General features: G+C 41.8%; 1 protein-coding gene and 1 pseudogene across 1 annotated transcript in view; both read right to left on the bottom strand.

The window, feature by feature from the left end:
• Positions 1-19,316, bottom strand: part of MYO3B (myosin IIIB) — a 437,546-nt gene that overhangs the window by 74,724 nt on the left and 343,506 nt on the right. The window lies entirely within an intron of this gene.
• LOC150022207 (etoposide-induced protein 2.4 homolog pseudogene) lies at positions 10,008-10,739 on the bottom strand (annotated as a pseudogene).

Raw genomic sequence — 19,316 nt, 5'->3', positions numbered from 1 at the left:
GGGCAACAGCAGACCCTCCATATCACCCTGCCCAGGCTCTGTAGCTTCAGCTCCACTGGCGAGGACACTCCAGCGTCATCGCAAGATGTCGATTCAACACGGGAGGAGACAGATATCGTGTCACTCCCGAGTCGGACTGCACAGCCATTCTCGGCGGTGCAGATAGACTCTTAAGAAGCTACACCATCGTCTCTCGAGACGGACGGCTGCCGACGATGCTACCAAATTTTTCAATGGAAAATTTTCTAAAGATGCTTTCTTTCACACTTTACATTATATGGACAATTAGTATTTTCAAGTTGAAACAATAATACCACTTTTCTTTGGGGGAGGTTTTTTGTAGACCTAATTAATGTATTATGGAAGCAAACTACTCAGTCTTCCCCTAGGATCACCACTAATTGGGAGGTGGGTTTCAGGGGCAGGGAGGTGGAGATTTGTTTGGAAACACATAAAATAAAGTTTGGTTGTGAAAGTTTGGAAGTCAGTCTTCAAGATTTTGTTTTTTATCTGTGAGCCCTGGAGAGACACTGAGGGTTCTGATAAGAAGAATGACATACAATAATTAGCAGTGGCATGTAGAATAAATTAGAGGAGGGACAAAAGGGAGAATCAAAAAGAACATTGTAGCAGTCCAAGCTGATGTGATGAAAACTTGGCTAGAGTGAGAACAGCAGAAGCAAAAAGGGAACCTTAACTCTTCTTGTCTGCCCCAGCACCGTTGAGAAGTGAGACAAACGCCATTAATGAAGAGGGGTTCACTCTGCTTTCAAAATTTTGTTGCAAATGCAGCAGAAAGCTTAATTAAGAGACTAAAGCATAAAAGTGTGTCACAACAAATCATTAAATTCGATATAAACAAGGAGGTGATTGTCTTCATACTTTTCTCTTGCTTACATCGAATGGGTTGCTTTTTCATTCTTTGGCTGGTGCTTTCCATGAGGCATCATTGTCATAAGGTAGTAAGGCAAGAACTCCAAGAAGAGAAAATAGTCAACAGTGATGGTTGATTAATGAATTTATATATAAAACAGTTCTAAAAATGATAAAAGGTGTGGATGAATACGGAATCAGGGGGTAGGTAAAATCTCTCTAAGCCTAAGACCAAAGGCAATACTCTTTTTTAAAAAATTGAGTTTACTATATTAAAATGAGGGAGAAAAAAAGCTTTTTAGCAGAAAAAAAAAGAAATAAAACAGCAATGAAACAAAATAAGAAGACAAACAATAAAGTGGAAAAATATTTGTAACCGTTATATTTAACAGATCACTATGTCTAATGTATAAAGAGATACTACAAATCTTTGATAGGAAGAGATTTCCTACTCGGAGTTCTCTCCAGAAAATAAAGCAGACGGGGCACTCTTTCTGAATGCCTCTCCTTTGATGTAAAGGCAGCCATAATTACCTGGAGTATGGCCAAATGGGTGCTCCCAGTACTAACAGAATTATATGCTTTAGCCTGATGTAGTCCTTTCTACTGGGTAGTAAGGAGAAAGAGGATGACTAAGAACATGACTTAGGTGTGGGAGAAAGTCTCATAGACTGAAATAAAAACAGTATGGGTGGAAACACAAAATAAGTAGAGAAATATAAATCTGTTTTTCAAGCAACACGACACACTGAAAAGAAGGTAAAAGCATCTGAAACATAGGACCCAGCCTGCAGTAGGCATGTTATTAAATATGTATTGAATTTAGGCAAAGACATAACATGACTAGAGGCAAAGAGGCAGAGATGAAATAGGTCCTGACTTTAACAATAATTAAAATAATAGCTAATTATATTATTATGGCTAGTAGGTACTGGTTTCTTAGCTTACAGCTCTGACACGGGTGATTTTATTTAATTCTCATAACAACCTTGCAAGATTAATATTTTTACCTCCATTTACAGATTTGAAAACTGCAACTGAGGAAACTGAAACACTTAGCTCTAGTTTACAATGCTAGAAAATGTCCAGGTGATTGAAATTTGACTCCAGAGCCCAGGTTCTTACCACCAGTTTTCCTTCCTCACTGACCATCCCTCATCAGCGGGTAGATCACCGTGAACATGGTTCTTGGAAGAAGGGCTGCAGTTCTGAATTTCCACACAGGACAGCTGGATTCCCCAAGTGTCATAAAGCCTTAGACTAGGCTAAGAGGCCAATAGATTAAGGAAGGAAAAGTTGCCACAAAATAAATGGCATTTCTGGGCCTTCTACCTTCCAAAGACCTAACTCTCCTCTGTTTACTTCGATGGAGGTGGGCCCTGGTGCCAAGGCCTGTACATTGCAGGGGAATTCGTCTGTGAGGCCCTTTGATGTCACATGCATCCCAGGAACACCCAGCTAAAACAGGGAGAGCTGCTTCGTGTTTATGCCTCTAAACAGAACCATTTGAGTACACAGACTAAAAGAGCAGGTCCGGGAACACTGCGTTTTATCCAATAGAGTGATTCATTACTAACGTCTTCATTTTGGACACTGCAGTTGAATGTGAGGCCATATGCTTTAAATTAAAAACACACTAAGCAAATCACAAGTTTCTCAAGCTGGTGCTTAAGGTCTGTTTTGGCATCTGTTGGTTGCCAAAGACCCATATGATCCCATAATTAAACAACAAATATTTTCTGCAAAATCAATCATTCTAGCTGTCCCCAAATGCTATGATTATGATGTTTAGATTATATGTTGAAAAATAAGTTGCACAACTAGACCTTTTTAGAATTGTTTGTTCCCTGTTCCAGTACTGTCCTGATCTTTTCCTAGCCATCTTATTCCAATTCATTACATTAGAATGCTAAGCTTTTCAGTTACATGAGCAATGAACAGCATAACCACAGAGCCAGAAGTGCTGGCAATAGAACCACCACTAATAGATACTATTATATCTCCTTGATCCCAATATTCATTCATCATAAGGTTGGTACCAGAATCAGCCTGGGGTCTTGGTCAAAGTCATCAGAAACCAACTAAGATCATATGGAGTAAAAAGGAATTCACTGGCAGGAACCCAGGGTCTCACAGAATTGATGGAGAGGTCAAGAAGCCAGCCTGGACAATATGCAGGACCCAGGGGCACACTGGAGACCAGGCCTGGCGCCTGCTGTGCTCACGATTTCACCTCCCCATGTCCTTGCCTGGTTGGCTACACCATGGCCACTCTGCAGTGGAAGAAATGGGAGTGGCCCCTACTTCCCACTTAGAGAGCCAGGAGATTCCCTGAGGAAGATGGAGGACCTGAGAGCAAAACAAGGTCAACAATAGAGAGCCAGAAGTTCTGATGCCACAAGCTTAAAATGGAGACTATTTTCTATTTTCCAGCCATATTTTCCTACCTAAGCAGAAAGATGTGAGGACAGAAAACCAACTCTGGTAAGGGCCACAGAAAAGGCAAAGGTAGGACAAAGTACCTAGTAAGCAGGGGCTGGGAAGTGAAAGAGATTCCTTTCTGAAAGAATGTAAGCTTCTTCCACAGACCTGTGGCTGGTAAATGGCTTCTTAGGTCTACCTTGGCTTGGAGGCTGCTGTCTACAAAATGCACCATTTCTTATCCCCTTAAAGGACTTCTCCACCCTGGAGGGCAGTGAGGTGTGTAGGGTAGTGGCAGTTGTGGGGCAGAGGAAGGAAAAAAATAAAACAGAGGAAGAGATGCTTATTTAAGATGAGTCAACCTTCCCCTGTGAATCTTATGGGTGGGAGAAAACATACAGTCGGAATTAAGGAATTTCATGGTCCAAATCAAGTCCAATTAGGAATGTGCAGTAATGCGTTGGTATGTGGAACAGCTAGAAACAGCGTTCTGCATGATTTACATTGTACTCTGAGGCCCAGCTGAACTTATATAAAAGCAAGCCTGGATGAGGAGAAGGCAGAGGGAGCCCCAGGGGCTGGTAATAGTCAACACAGGGACCACCTAGGAGGTGAGATGTGAGGGGTCCAAGGACCAGCCCCTTCCTGGGCTTGGTACTAGAAATGACAGCTTTTGGGGGGAGGGGGTGATAAAGTAGGGATGCCCCTCAGAATGGTTGTGATGAGGCCTCCTGAATTATTTTCAGTATTACAGAATCATAAACAGGCTAATTAGAACTTCAGATTTCTTTCCTTTGGCCTGAAATGAACTTCCAATGTAATGCCATTGACTGTATCATGCTGGTGGATTAAGCCTTGAAGGCAACCATTCTTATACTTAATAAAGTGGAAAAGTTAATTTTATTAAATAAATTATACCCTTGGGAAAAGACACAAATTTCAATATATATTATTCACAGGAGAAAATAATATAAGGTGTCAGAAGTGGCAAAAATGTTGGGAACACCTGGGTTCAAGGATTTTGACTGCCAAATTTCCCCCACTGAGATGCAACTGTATTTGAAAAGAGTGGATTCAATTGCAATAGAGACCACAGAAGCCTCATTTATTCATCTAACAGGGAAAGAGACAATGGTTGGCTGGGTTAAGAGAAGGGAGGCCTATAAAGGACCAGATGGCATGTTCTTTGAACCTGGGAGACTCTAAGAAATTAACAGTAAACAAGGAGAAGGGGGGAAATTAAGGAGTGGCAGCGATATATGGTTAATAATGACTTCCACTTCGTAATTTACTCTTGCTATACTAGGCATCTTATCTCCCTAGTGGCCACAAGATCCCCATCAATCATCTGGCCATCTTCAGTTACGGCAGTAGTGCCAGAACTACTACTATTTTTTGAACTCCTCCTACATACTAGGGGCTGGGCTAGCCTCACTGGTGTATATTATCATTTCTTCTCTCCACAAGTCTGCAAAAAATGGTTATTGTTCCTATTTTACAGATGAAACTTAGGTTCTGGGAATAAGTGCCTTGCCTGAGATCCATGGCTACTGAATGTTGGAGCCAGCCGTCAGCCTCAGGCTCCAGAGCCTGTGTTACTCTCTTGCACAGGTACTCTGGAGCCTGGGAAAAAAACACTGTCCTTAGGCCCTGTCCCCACCAACCTCTCAGCTGAGTCAGATGGGGCCAATGAGGGTTGAATAATCACTGTCTGTGCCTAGTACTGGGCTGCCTTCAGTAAAACAGACAGAAAAGTGACTGACTGATGAAGGTGAGTATGCCTGGTTTACTGTGTGTGCTGGGAAGGGAGGGCACATACACAAGAGAGCTGTGAACAACAGAGAAAAGCGAGTGTGTGAGGCTGCAAGGAGGGCGCAGGGACTGAGGCACAGGTGGACTTGGGGTTGGCACTTGAGGGGCTGGTCTTGGCTTGAGGCATCGTTTACCTCAACACGCTGCCACCAGGTGGGATGTCAGAGGGCTGCTCATGACCTGCCACCTTCAGGGCAATGATCTCACAGCACAAAGTTGCCGTTTTGTTTAGTCCCCAAACCAGAAGCACAATTCCCATTTGCTGTTAGATAATGTGTTAGATGTCTCTTAGCTCAAGGATAGAAACCGTTTCAAAGTTGTTTACTTAAAACAGGAAACACTCGTTTATTTGACAGAATAGTCTGGAAGGCTTCAGGTTTTCCAGGGGCTTCAATCATGTAATCTTAAATCATGTAACCTTATAGGCCCACAGTCCCTCCTTCCCCCATCTCCAAGCTCTGCTTCTCTCTATGCACTGACCATACTCGCTTTTACTTTGCGCAGACTTTCTCTGCTTGGCAGTGTGGTGGTGCTGAGAGTGGGAAGGTGGGAGGGTGTGATGTCGGGGGTGGGAGGTAGCCGTATATGACGTCTCAGATAGGCCTACCTGGAGGCATTTGTCCTACTCTGGACCAATCACAGTGGCCAGGGGGCAATAAGCGATTCTAATAAACCAGACTTGGGTCACATACCCGAAGTTTTGACCAGGAGTTAGTATACTTTGCCAGAGTGCCTCATCAAAACCACAGTGAAGTGTGCATGCTGGGGACAATTTCCCAAAGGAAAGAAGGTGACATAATCAGAAGAAGTGGAGGAGGAAAAATGCTGGGCTGACAATGCTAACAGTTGTTGGTTACAGTGTCATTATGAATATCACAATGTACAAAAGCAGTGAGCTCCACGAAACAATCTCTATGAAAAATGGCCAGACATCTCATGACATAGGAAAATCTTACAAATGCTTCTGACTAATGACTACCAGGGTGCACATCAGAGAGAAATGAAAAAAAAAAAAAAAAAAAGCAGTGGAAAGCCAAGGCTGCATCATGTTCAAGTGTATGGAGCTCATTTATTTTAAGATGTGCAGTTCTCTTTTAATTATTTATGATACCTCACAGCATACTGTAAATGGATCCCAGTATGTTTTGTGAGAATAATGATGTTGTAGGACTAACAGGCCTCACTCCAGTCTCTGTTCTCCAGATCTTGCTAAGAGATGGGGGAGAAGAAGTGCAAGTTGATATTCAGGTATGTTTATATGCTTGAAGATGAATCTTTTCTATGCTGATGTGTGCAAGGGGCTGTGGGCTCTGGAAAAACTCTGTGAACCTGGGTAAGTTACATTGGGTCACTGAACTTCAGTACTCTCTCCTGTAAACTGGAGATGATAAGACTTTCCTTGAAGTTGGTGAGGGTTTCATTCATTACCGTGTTCAAACTGTCAATTGTGTTTATTGAGCATATCATGACTGTGTGAAGGGTACCAAGGATACATCACTAAACAGCATGGAAAGGATCCCTGCTCTCAATGAGGGAAACAGATGAAAAGAAATGATATTCAGGAGGCCCCTGGCACAGAGCCTAGTACATAGTAAGTGCTCAATAAATGTGAATTGCCTTCCCTTGACTTTCTCTGCCAATCCACTCACTCATCTTGTCTTAATCTAAAGATGATGGCAAGTCACTTAATTTCTTTGAGTCTCGGTTTGCTCTAAAATTCTGAAAATCTTTGGTTCCCTTTCCTATTCACCCAGGTCTCAGAGAATGGGCTTGTTAAAGGGAATATCATTGGAGGGTGGGGAATGGACAGAGGGATGTTGAGAAGAGCTTTATGCACGACCCATGGACATGGACCAAGGGGGGAGGGGCGTGCTGCTGGAGGGAGGGGGATTGCTGGGTGGAGGGGAGAAAAGGGAAAAGAAATTGGGACAAATGTAACAGCATAATCAATAAAACATAAAAAAAATAAAGAAGGAATCTCATTGGAGACTGACACTTGAATCCTGTCTTTGAAGGGCAGCTTCCTTATTATTGTCAAACTGGCCCTACACCACCAACCTGACCCCAATATAAAGCTTTTTAGGGACATATTTCTACCCCACCCCACCTAAAATATTCTCAAAAAGCACCTTCATTAACATAAGGGCACATATAAGAGTGATTTTACAATACACATAGGAAGCAGTGCAGTTGTAATAAGAGATTTCACTCAGATACATTTGGCTGGAATCTTAGCACTAGCTATGACATTTTGGACAAATTAGTTAACCTCTTCAAGCCTCATTTTCCATATGTGTAAATGGGAATAAAAAAGTCTACTTCAACAGAGATATTGAGGATTGAATAATAGTGCATGGGTGGGTACCTGGTATGGAATAGGTATTTAGTTAATGGAATACAGGCGTACACTGGAGATATTGGAGGTTTGATCCCAGAGCACTGCTATGAAGCCAATATAGCAGTACAGCAAGTTGTTAATCTTTTTTTCTGGTGAAGGCTCTTGCCTTCAAGTCATAAGAAACACAATGTCTGTGAAGTGCAATAAAGCAAAGTGCAAAATGAGGCATGCCTGTGTGCCACCTTGAGTTGAGAAGTGAGTACATGTTAATTGCAGAATGGTAAATGCAGGGAACTTCTGCTGGAAAGTACCTGCAGCTGGTTCTCCATTTGCACTCTCAAGGCTAATGCATTTGAAATAAGTTTAATACATAATATTTGTGCATTCTGCATATATATTATTCTTTTAGCAGAAGACTGGGGAAGGAGACATTGAGCAAGTTAACCAGGAAGTGTGGCTCTTCCCTGTGAGACAAGAGGGCTGGACTTGGTGACCTCTAATAACCTTTTTACTTCTGAAGTTCTATAATTCCAGGCTTTATCGGAGATCTGTGGGAGAATTTGCCATAAAAGAAAAAGAAAACGTCTTTTTTGTCCTATTCTGCTTCACTCTCTGTTTTCACACTGGACCTGCCAACTGATGACTGTTAGCCATCCTTGTTATCACTGATCTATGTTATCATTAACCTCACGTTTTCACAGAAAGGCTCTTTGTCCAGTGAACTGTGAAAAGGTGTGGTTTACAACCCCGACAAGTCTTTGATTTTTAATTTTTGATCTCAGAGAAAGTGGTCTGAACTCATTTGGCATGATCATGAGAAATAATGGAGGCCCCAGGTACCTTTAACACAGAGACCCAAGAGTTTTAGGCCTCTCGAGCATGAGATTAGCGTTTGTGAAGGTCTAAAATTGCAGGCACATATTGACACTGTACAAGCTCTTAAATCCACAGGAATCCGCTGGTGCTCAAAGGAGAGCAATCAAAAACCTAAATTAATAATTATGTCAATAGATTTTGCTAAGGAAGGAAAGAAAAAATTATCATGCCTGAGGCTATTGGGAAAAAAATTTCCAAGTAGGGAGGGAGACGTAAAAAAGTATTCAAAGGCCCACTTGTAAATGTTGAGAGCAAGTGTGGCATTATGACCTCTTTCTCCTGCCAGCCCACTGTAGCAGGACTCCATGGGTTCTGAATTCTGGGACATCCTCTCAAGTTAATTGACTCACACATCCCGCTGCAAAGTCAAAAGTCTGCGGGACTGTCAGTGTGAAGAGAGCAGTTCAGCTGAGTGTTTTCCCCTGCAGTACCCTAGAGGTCTGAATGGAGAGAAGCCACTTTTGAGTGGCTTCCATATTTTGGTTTTACATCTAATAAAAATTTTCATTAGGGTCCAACCCCACATTGACATATTGTACTTTTAATCCACCTGTAGTGAAGGAGCCAGGCACAAAGCAGACCAAGAACTAACGAAATGCTATCCTCCTCACTCCAGCTAAGGTTATTTTCTTCAAACTTAAAAAAAAATTTCTCTTTCCATTACCAGAAGTAGTGCACAGTATTTGTTTCCAAACATCTTTAGAGTGTTAACTCTTATACTCAAAGAGGAATATTGAGGATAGAACTTTTGAGAAAAACCCTCAAGTTTTGAATCTTTGTCCTTTCATTCATAGGAAAGAAACATTCACTCTCCTATGCCTTTTGGTTGTTTTCTGAGAAAGTTACTCTACCAAGACTTTTGTCACAGAAAGTAACTTCCAATTTGCTTAGTTTTTTGAAACCAGCTAACATTTAATTGTGACATTTAAAAATTGTACAAGTGTTTTAACATCTGCCCCTCCCCCCATATTTAGTTTTTTAAGATGACAAAAAAACACCAGTTACAGGATTAAGGGGTTTAATAAATTTACCCCATTCAGTTCCTGTTCGCAGCACCCAATATTCCTTTGAAACACCAGACAGACCCAACAGTGGCCAACAGTAAATTTCAGACCTGAAGAGTTTAAAAGTTCAAGTTCTCTGAGTATTCTGTGTTGCAGTGGCACTTGTCCAAAATTGGTACCTCCCTGTAGTTGGGGAACTTTAAATGTACCAGTGAAAAAAGTTTTTTTCCCCTTCAAGTGGAAAAGATCACTCCTCAAAACCCAGCAGATCTGGCTGTGAGTTCTTCTGTCCTGGCCCATCTCTTCAGGCTTGTTTTTTTTACCATGGAGCAAGAGACCAAAATCTAACCTGAGTTACAGAAACAGCACAGTGATGGCTATAAAGGCAGTGATCAGGAGCAACTGAGATACTCCTTTACCTCCCACATCCAATTTATGTGCTTCACAGATAAACAACAAAAATAATAGGTCCACAAAATACAAAAGCTGGAATTACAAAATCCATTTATCCAGGGGTGGTGGAAGGCAGGAAGGGGAGGTGGGAGGGTAAAAGTGTTCAAATCAGCCCAGGCATGGGGCTGGCAAATGCTAGAAAAGAGCTCCAGAAAAACCAGTGGTCTTTTCAGACTCAAAGGTGTTAAAAATCCACATATTTGTGTCAGGAAGTTTGTGCCTTATATGCACTAGAGACAAAACCCCAATTCCTCAGAAGGAAATATGCAAAGCACCCTTTGCAGAGTGGGTCCTGCCTTCCCTGGTTGGCGAGATGAACAAGGAAAGAGCTGCACAGCCTCCTTCCAATCCCACTCGCCCCCTCTGGAGTGGCAGGTGACTCTGTGGCCTGGAGCAGCCTTTAGTCTGACAAGACAAATGCAGTGAAGGGAACCTCCCTGCAGAGAGTGAGCTACTCAGGGCAGACTGCAGGTAGACTGTCCTGTGGATGAGTCTCTTGCTTAAGAAAACCACCAAGGAGAAGAGGTACAGCTAGAAAAGGTAAGCTTTGCCAGGGGTCTTTGCTTCACTGGTGCTGATAACGAATAAAGGAATGAGTGTAGAGAAGAGGCAGCCCCTGATAATGTATGAGGACTGCATTGCTGTGAGGAAAGCCAAGGGTAAACCACATCCGAAGTGTAATAGTGAGGCCAATTCCTCTCTATGGCTGACAACCACCAGCACATTTCAATTCCTTTATTGAACTGACAATATTTGTAGCAGTATAATGAGTAGAGAAGGGACATATGCAAGAGATTAACCGGCTGACCAACAAGGTGGATGGGAAAGAGACTCACAAACATCCCCTGGATGAGGAAGAGAGTCTGAAGCAGAAGGTTGAAGAGCAGGTCAGCAATGATTTTGTTAACACTACAGAATGGGTTAAGCTTCCTCCCTGATACTGGGTTGGCCAAAACATCCATTATGTTTTTTTTGTGCAAAATAAAAGACACATTTTTCATTTTCACCAATACATTTATTGATTTGGATATTTTGAGTATGTTGGCTATCTCTTGCATGATATAACATTGATTGTTCTCAATTAATGTCTCGATTTGATTGCTATCCATTTTAACTGGTCTACCAACCATGGAGCACCATCCACAGAGAAATCTCCAGCATCAAACTTCACAAACCACTTTTGACATGCTTGATCAGTGACAGCACCTTTTCCATATACTGCACAAATATTTTTTGTGTGTTTCAGTTATGTTTTTACCTTTCTTGAAATAATAAAGCATAATATGCTGAAAATGTGGCACATCTTCTATCTTCAATATTAAAATGGCTGCACAAAAATTCACCAATTTTTATAAAGTTTTTTAAATGCACGCTATTATGACAGCTGTCACAATACAACCTAACAAAATTGTTTTGAATGAAGTTGAAGACAACTAAGCACTATTCGAGGCATCATATGGAAAAAACTAAACAAACATTTTGGACAACCCAGTACAGAGAGGAGAGAGAAGCATCCCCAGATCTTTCATCAGGAAGAACTCAGCAGTTCTGATGCCTGGCTCTGGCCCAGCCCCTCACCCACCATGGGCTGTCTGGATCCTTTGTGCCAGACCAAACTGATGGCTATCGCCATCCAGGGCTGGGGCTGCTGTGCTCACACTCGGCTCCCAGGCCATGAGGGGCAGTGGGAAGTCGATGGGTAAGGAGCCTCCTTTCTATATATAAAGAAATATATATTTATATCTATAAAGAAATATATACTATATACATATATGTGTATATATGTGAGTATGTTTACAAATATATATATTATACATATGTCATTATTATCTCTGGGTTCACTATAATTTGGACAATGATTGTGATAAAAACAAATTTAACTACAGGCAGCAATAAGTTTGAAGCATATTTTAACCAAGCTAATACAAATGTAAATCCTCTATGGTTTTGTGTTCAGAAGTTGTTTTCTTTTTTTTACTTGTGTTAGTATAAACACAACAGAAACAATGAAAAAGTCCTATATCATGCACCATTGCAAAGGCAGGTGTGAAAAGATGTCTAAGGGTTGACATTACTTTTCTACATCACAAAATGCCCCTTTAGCAAATATGGTAAAATTCTAACTTGATGGACATTGGGCAAACTTGGCAAGACAGAAAACCAACATACCCATTCATTTTAAAAAATTCAAATTGAGTTCTAAAGCTTTTACTTGTGTTATTTACACAAAATGTTAAATATTTGGATAATCAACTGTCTAAGTTGAGTAGCACTTCCTGGAAGAATTACTTTCCACGAAGCTGCAAAATATCTGATTTTGACATCAAAATTAATTTCACATAATTTTAGATTTAGTTTAAATCAAATTTAGATTTGACTCAGAGCCACCAATAATTAAATTTTATGAACACACAAGCAGAATCTCTGGTTCCTGGCAAAGTCTTTAGGACCACCGAAACCCAAACTTCCACTATGTGACCTTCATGGGCAGCTCTGCTCTTTAAATTAAGAACTTTTCATCTCACAGAAAATGAAAAATAATGAGCAATTTCTTTGAGTCACGTATCTCTCCTGCCAGAAAAATAAAAGACATTGAATTTTTCAGTAACATACATTACAGGCACCATTTTTGCTTTTATGTAAAGTATCAATCCCACATGTAATTGCTGAATATTTTCTAAATTAAGAGCCCATGTGGTGAGCGGGTGCACACAAAAAGATAATCAGAAAAATCTCAGCATTAAAATATAGTCTCCATGTAAAAACACATAAATCACTTCGGTAAGGCTCAGCCTGCTGTGAAAATTACTGCTCTCAGCTTCATATTTCTGTTGAGTCTAGTGCAGAGGAACTGAAAATCAACTGGGACTGTGACCTTAGGTCACAAGGTAAAGGCAACCAAAGCAAATAGCTCCAAAGACCAAACAGAAAACAACACAGAGATCTACTATTGGGTTATAATAGACAATGTACCAGAAGACTTGCATTCTAGTTTCTACTTTTCATTCCACTGCCTAGTAAATTCACATTGGCAGAAGTGCTGCTTTCCTAGGTGAGGATAGTAAAATCTTCTCTCCTTGAACAAACTCCGTGTGATTTATTGATTTCCTACTCCCAGAACGGCATCTCCACTTATTTCCTTACTCATTTGCTTGTTCAGAGCCTATTGCTAATGAGGCGATGGGTATAGGTTTTCTGATCACCTGGGTCTATTCCATTCCCCACAACTGGTTCCCCTATTGCTGGCTGGTCCCCTCACAAATGTCACAGGGGGCAAGCCTGAGAGCATGCCTGTGCCCAGTGTGATCCTGTGCCCACTCCCGTAAAACCACAAAAGGTGTGTAAAAGTGAGACTGGCTCTGCAAGGGCTCAAGGCTCTAACATGCAGGCAGGTGCCAAAGGTGAGCAGACTCTTCAACCATGCTGCCTCTTTCTGTCCTGAGCTTTCAGGTGTGAGCTGGGTGTAGGAACAGGTCCTTTTCTGACCCTCCATAAAGAAAGACATGCTCAAGTGACGCCTGCAACTCTTCTTTTCTCAGGACACAAAGAATCACTGGGAGTAAGACATTATTCACCTGGGATGCATTAATAAGACTAATAGACACATTCGCAACCCGAGGACATGCTGGAATTTATGTGTAAGACTTATTTATCAGCTTTCCTCTCTGTGAATATCCCTAGAGCTGTAGTCTTCAACCATGGCTGCACATTAGACTCATCTGGGGAACTTTAAAATAATCTTGGTGGCCAGGCCACACCCCCAACAATTTTATCAGAATCTCTGGAGGCAGGACCCAGGCAGGTGGCTATTTTTTAAAGCTCCCCTGGTGAGCCCAATGTGCAGCCAAGGTTGAGAAGTGCCATACTAGAGGAATAACAGTCAGTGGTACGGAGCTGGGACTCAGGAGCTGAGAAGGGTAGCAATGTTCTCAGTTATGCTGACTTGTTGAAAGCATCCCAGATTGCTAGGGTAACTTCCCAGTGTCTACTGGCTCATTTCAGTTTTCCAGTTAAGGGTCAGAATCAAAGGCAGAAAGCCTAAGATAACTCATCAGCAGCTTGTTTGGCTGATGACGATGCTGGAAATTCTAAGTTACCTTTTAACTTAAACTTATTGACTTCTCCTTTCAAAATACTTTAAGTATTAAGAATCAATTTATAGATCAGTGAAAGGTCTTGTTAACCATGTTAATAAGTGTGAAAGATCTAAACCAACACCTGATCTCTATGATTAGATTACTTATATAAATAACCCTTAAATGAAAATTCAAGAAATACTTAAAGGAATGACAAGTGATACATTTTCCACTTAATTTATATCTACCCTTCATCTCCACAGGCTCAATTAATAAAAGTTATGCCTAAATTATATGAGAGATCATTAAATCAACCAGTTCACAGTGCTGATTGATAAATAAATATAGTACTTCATGAAAATGGTAATGGGTGTACAGATTCTGGTTTTCTTTTAAAAAAAGAAAAACAAAAACCAAAAAGAACTTTGTCTATAGCTTCGTAGAGATATCCACACCTCATTCACTTCAATTTTATAATATTTTTCCAAGGCTGTTGAAGGGAGACAGACCACAAAATAGAGCCCCACAGGGGGACCATAATCTTGGATGAAAAGTTTAAAACCATAAAAAATTCATATTCATTCAACTAGCCAGACGCTGGTAGCATGTACATCCTAAATCTGGGTGCTACTACATTTTTGTTTTGATCCAGTTGTTTGTCATTGTGTGAACTCAACTACAGAGAGAGGAGAAGAAAGCAAGGCAGGCAGAGGAGAGGATGCAAATAGCTCCTTGAAAGGGCACATTGAAAACAAAGAGAAGGTGCTTTGTAAATTGTCTAGTTTTCTGAGGTTTAATTTATTTTTGTTTGTAAAAGGTTTTGCTGTGTATGAAAAAGAGCACCTTCAGATAGAAACTTTTTTTTCTACCATAGGGCCTGAATTTAAAGTCGGGCTATGCGGCTTGCCAACTGTGTGACCTTGGGCAATGGGAGAATAATGGTACCTTCTTATACAGGTGTTGTCTTATTTAAGATATTGTGTGAGAAACATTTAACCCAGGTGCAGAGTAAAATGCTCAAAAAATATTTGTTATTGTGATTTACTGTGAGTTGATAATCCTAGTACCTGTCTTGATTTTTCTACAGAGAAATGCAATTCTTATAGAAATGAATCCCTCAGAACAGAGGCCTGGGTAAAGATGTGAATAGTGACCCTAAGCAAAATGAAAATTCACAAAAGCAGTGCCTCCAGCCTTGGCCCATTATTCCCTTTTCTCATGGAGAATCTGGATGTGACCAATGGAACACTGATTACAAACTTCGAAGTGATGTTATAACCTGTGAGAGAAGGCTCATGGAGAAAGGACCCAACTGCTAAAAGAGCACCTTCCCCTCGTGGCCACAGGTAAGGCTGAGCTTCTTCCTCTAAGCACCTTCTGTCTAGTCAGGACTCAGTGGAGACCAGAGGTAGAATGAGACTTGGTTACCACTCTCTAAAATGTGTCAATCTGGTAGGGGAGACCCGTGTTAGTTACACACACAAGTATGGTCAAACGCAAAATTAGAGTCCACTGAGTTCTGTTAGGCCCTAGGGGGTGGGGCCTATGGAGTGGGAGTCCTGGGGCAGGGGGCTGGCAGGAGTGGCCAGAGGGCCCCCAGGCCAGTTGGGCCCCTCATTCTCAGGCCAGCTTCCCTGCTGTGGAGAGGGTTTAAATCTCCTAGTCAAGCTTTTACTTTTGCACCCTTTGAAGTGAGCTGTGGCTGAAAGGGTCTGTAGACCTCCAGAGACTAAGCTCCAGAGGGAATTCCTTGGGAGAGAGGAGGAGAAATTCCCATTGTTCCTCTCCCCTGGGCTCCAAGAGAGAAAGGCCACAGTGACAACTGTTTTTTCTTAAGAGAAGCTTTAACTGTTGAATACTTGTGCCTGAGTACTTATTTCCTTCTTCTGGGGGACCTAGACATCATAACTCCTGCTGGGATTTTTATTTTTTAAAGAAAAAGATGAGAGAAGAAGAAGTAGAGGAAGGAAAGGGGGGTAAAACCAGAGCAGGGGGATTTGGGGGGGACCTGGAGAGTCCTCACTGGGTGCCTGTGAATCAAGGCTGTTCTCTGGACACCATCTCCCAGCCGTTTAGGGCAGGAGAGAAGGGCAGAGAGATATCTTCCCTGAAAACAGTGCTCTTCTCCAACTTGACTCCATCCCACACACATTTGCCCCAAAGGCTATATTGTTCTGTTTTCTTTCCGGAATCTAAGAAGGGAAGCAGCATGTGTATACTAAACTTCCTATCTCCACCCTCAGCCCTTCCCAAACTGCTTCTCTGAGTGACATCAAACCCCAGAAGCTCCTGTCTCTTCACTTTCTGAGAATTTTCCAGACCTACTCGTAGTACGGCTCCAGCCTCCACACATTTTATCTGATTAAGTCCTAGAACTTTTTCACAGTTATGTTGTAAGAAAAAGTCTTTGCCCCTGCAAAGAGTTTGTTTTTCCTTCTGAAAAATGGACAGAACACAATTTGTAAACCAACAAGCTGCCTTACAAATGTTGGGTTATCTAACTGTGTGATATATATTTTACATTAGATTAAGATGACCCTTGACTTTTGGAGTTGTTTTTATTTGTTAATACACATCTGTTGACTCCTTTCCACTGTATATTTTTGTTAACTTTGTTAAAATTGCCACAAAAGATTCTTGTATGTAAAGATAGCTCGTTAACATATACTGTCACCATGAAAAGCATCATGATATCATTGTACATAAAGTAAATAGCTTTTGTAATATATTAAATAAAGGGTAAGTTACTTAACTAAAATGGTAAGGGTTGAGCATAACCCAAATTTGCAGAAGAGGCTGCAGCCAAACCACAGGGTCAACTGATGGTTTGGCACAGCTTTGGGGCCCCTCCCCATAATCTGCACCAGCACTCTTCCACAGCCATGGCAGTAAACACAATCTATTTAGTAGAAGCAGTGGGGCTGCAGTGTAAACACAGCTTCAAAGCACATCCCTAATATTTGCTTATGTGAGGATTCTGGAGCCAGCGTTGGCTACAGCTATTTGAGAAGCAATGTTTAGTTTTCCATTTACTAAAGAGATGCATAGAGAGAAGAAAATAAAACTGACTTCTCTATTAAATCATTGAACAAACATTAATTGATATCTACTAGTGAGCCAGGAGCCCTGCTAAGACATTATGGGAAAGGCTCAGGTTATAAGATTCCAATTCCTTAGCCTATTTGTAAGACCTGTCCCTTGCCTGCCTCCCCAAGCCTCCAGAACACTGCACCAGAGCGACCAGACTTCTTCCAGTCCTTCCAGGTCCTTGCATGTTTCCTGCTTTCTTTTTTCTCCCAGTTTTGGCATCATTCCCTCTGCCTATAACACACCTCCTGCTATGTTGTACAAGACTAATTTCTACTTATCCTTTAAGTCTAAGCTTAATTGTAACTTTCCTAACCCCTTGGGCTAGACTATGATGGTCCATAACCTTCTAAACTAACCCTCCTTTCAAATAACCCCTTTCATGTTCATAACTTTTAAATGCCTTTCTTCTCTTCTGTAAATTTCACAAGGGCAGGGACACTGCTTTGTTTACAACTATGTCCCAATAGCCTAATATTTCATTTTTCATGCCTAGTACATGATAGTTGTTTCCTGTTTATTGAATTATTTAATTGAATAGAATGATTACAAGGGCTTCTATAATAGGAGAGGGGAAAATTAGAGAAGTGCCACAGGGCATATTTAAGTATCCCAAATTAAAACCTAACAACAGCTACAGCTAAGAAAAAAATTCCATACTAAGGCTTGCCAGTTTCTGGTTCTCATAATATTTAGTAATATTATATGGGTTTAAATCCCTATCTATGGTCATTGCTAGTGTTGCAGATATTTAGCCACTGTTCACAAGAAGGAGTATAAATAACTCCAGCTCTGAGTACTACATTTTGTTCTCCTACACAGCACAAACTTACATATATGCATTTTTTCAGGTCTAACTTAGTTTCTCCTGCGTAGGCAAGCTGTGTGGAGCATTACACCAGAGTGAGGTGGTAGTGCAGGAGCTCTGGCAGACCAAAAGCAAGCACCACAGCGAGAGCACCCAAGAGCTCTGTGGTAAGCAGAACAATGACCCTTCACCCCCATGAAAGATGTCCACATTCTGGTCCTCAGACTTTTTGAGTATATTAGGTTACATGGTAAAGGGAAATTAAAGTTGTAGGTGGAATTAAGGTTCTTAATCAGATGACTTGACTTTATAATAGGGAGATTATCCTGGATGATCTAGATGAGTACAGGAATCTTTAAAAGTGGAAGTAGGAAGCAGAAGAGCCAGTGTCAGACAGACAGCACTCTGAGAAGAACTTGGCTTGGCATTGCTTGTTTTGAAGATGGAGAATTAAAGCAATGAGCCAAGGATTGCAGAAGGCATCTGGAAGTTGAAAAAAGCAAGGAAATGAATTCTCCTCTAGAGCCTCTAGAAAGAACGCACCATGCCAATACCTTGATTTTAGCCCAGCAGGACCCATTTTGGACTTCTGATCTCAAGAAATGTAAGATAAAGATCCAGGATGGTGGCAGAGTAGGGGATGTTACACTCACCTCCTCCCAGGACCAAATTGGAATTATAACTAAAGAAGTATAATCAACTGACGGCTAGCTGAAAAGAAGTTTTCTAACCAAGGATTTACAGATAAAGCCACACGGAGACTGGTAGAAAAGGCAGAGATGCAAAAAGTGCTGGCCCTGCTCCCACAGGCAGCAGCTGAAACTCCAGAGGCATATCTCAGCTGAGGGAGTTCCCCCTGAAAAGTGTGGGGTCTCAATCCTAAACTGGGCTCCACAGACCAGAGTATCAGAACTGGGAAGAGACACCTACATAACATCTGACTGAAAATCAATGGGGACTCTATCTGCCAGGGAGACATGGGTGTCTGCTAGAGACACAGGTGCCCTGTTACAGGGCCAACACACAAAATCTCCTTCATAGCCACTCACCCTGGGCTCCAGCAGAGAGGGGGCAGAGCAGAGACTGGGGATTGTAACTCTGAAGAAAGAGCTGAAGGGACGGCCACCAGGATTCCTGTTGGGTGGAGCACTCACCTCCCTATGGCATCAGCCTGGGGGGATGAATAGCCCCACCCTCCAGACTCCCTCTCACCCAACCCTGTGGAGCTTAAACCCTGCAGAGGAGTCAGCTGCCTGGGCCAGGGTATAGAACTGTGGGCAATCTCAGGGGGTTGTAACTGAATTGTGTGGCTTTTGGGTGGGGGCCATTCCCTGTACACTCTCATGAACCTGACAAGTGTCTCCAACTTTCAGGAGATCCACTATCCCTACTCTCTGGGCTCACTGTGGCCTCACCCTTCTGATTCCTGGTGTCTCTGCCTTGCCAAGCTCTAGACAGAACCCAAACAGACTAAGTTGATGGCTCTGGGGCAGGGTGCCACTCCCCCCACTTTCCCCTAACTCTCACGGGCACCTTCCCCTCACAGGAGACCCACCAGCCCCACCCTC

Source organism: Furipterus horrens, unplaced genomic scaffold (genome assembly GCF_987537825.1).
Source record: "Furipterus horrens unplaced genomic scaffold, mFurHor1.1.pri manual_scaffold_1, whole genome shotgun sequence".
NCBI classification, from domain to species: domain Eukaryota; kingdom Metazoa; phylum Chordata; class Mammalia; order Chiroptera; family Furipteridae; genus Furipterus; species Furipterus horrens.
The sequence above is the reverse complement of the archived record's forward strand: the minus strand, read 5'-3'. Positions and strand labels throughout refer to the sequence as shown.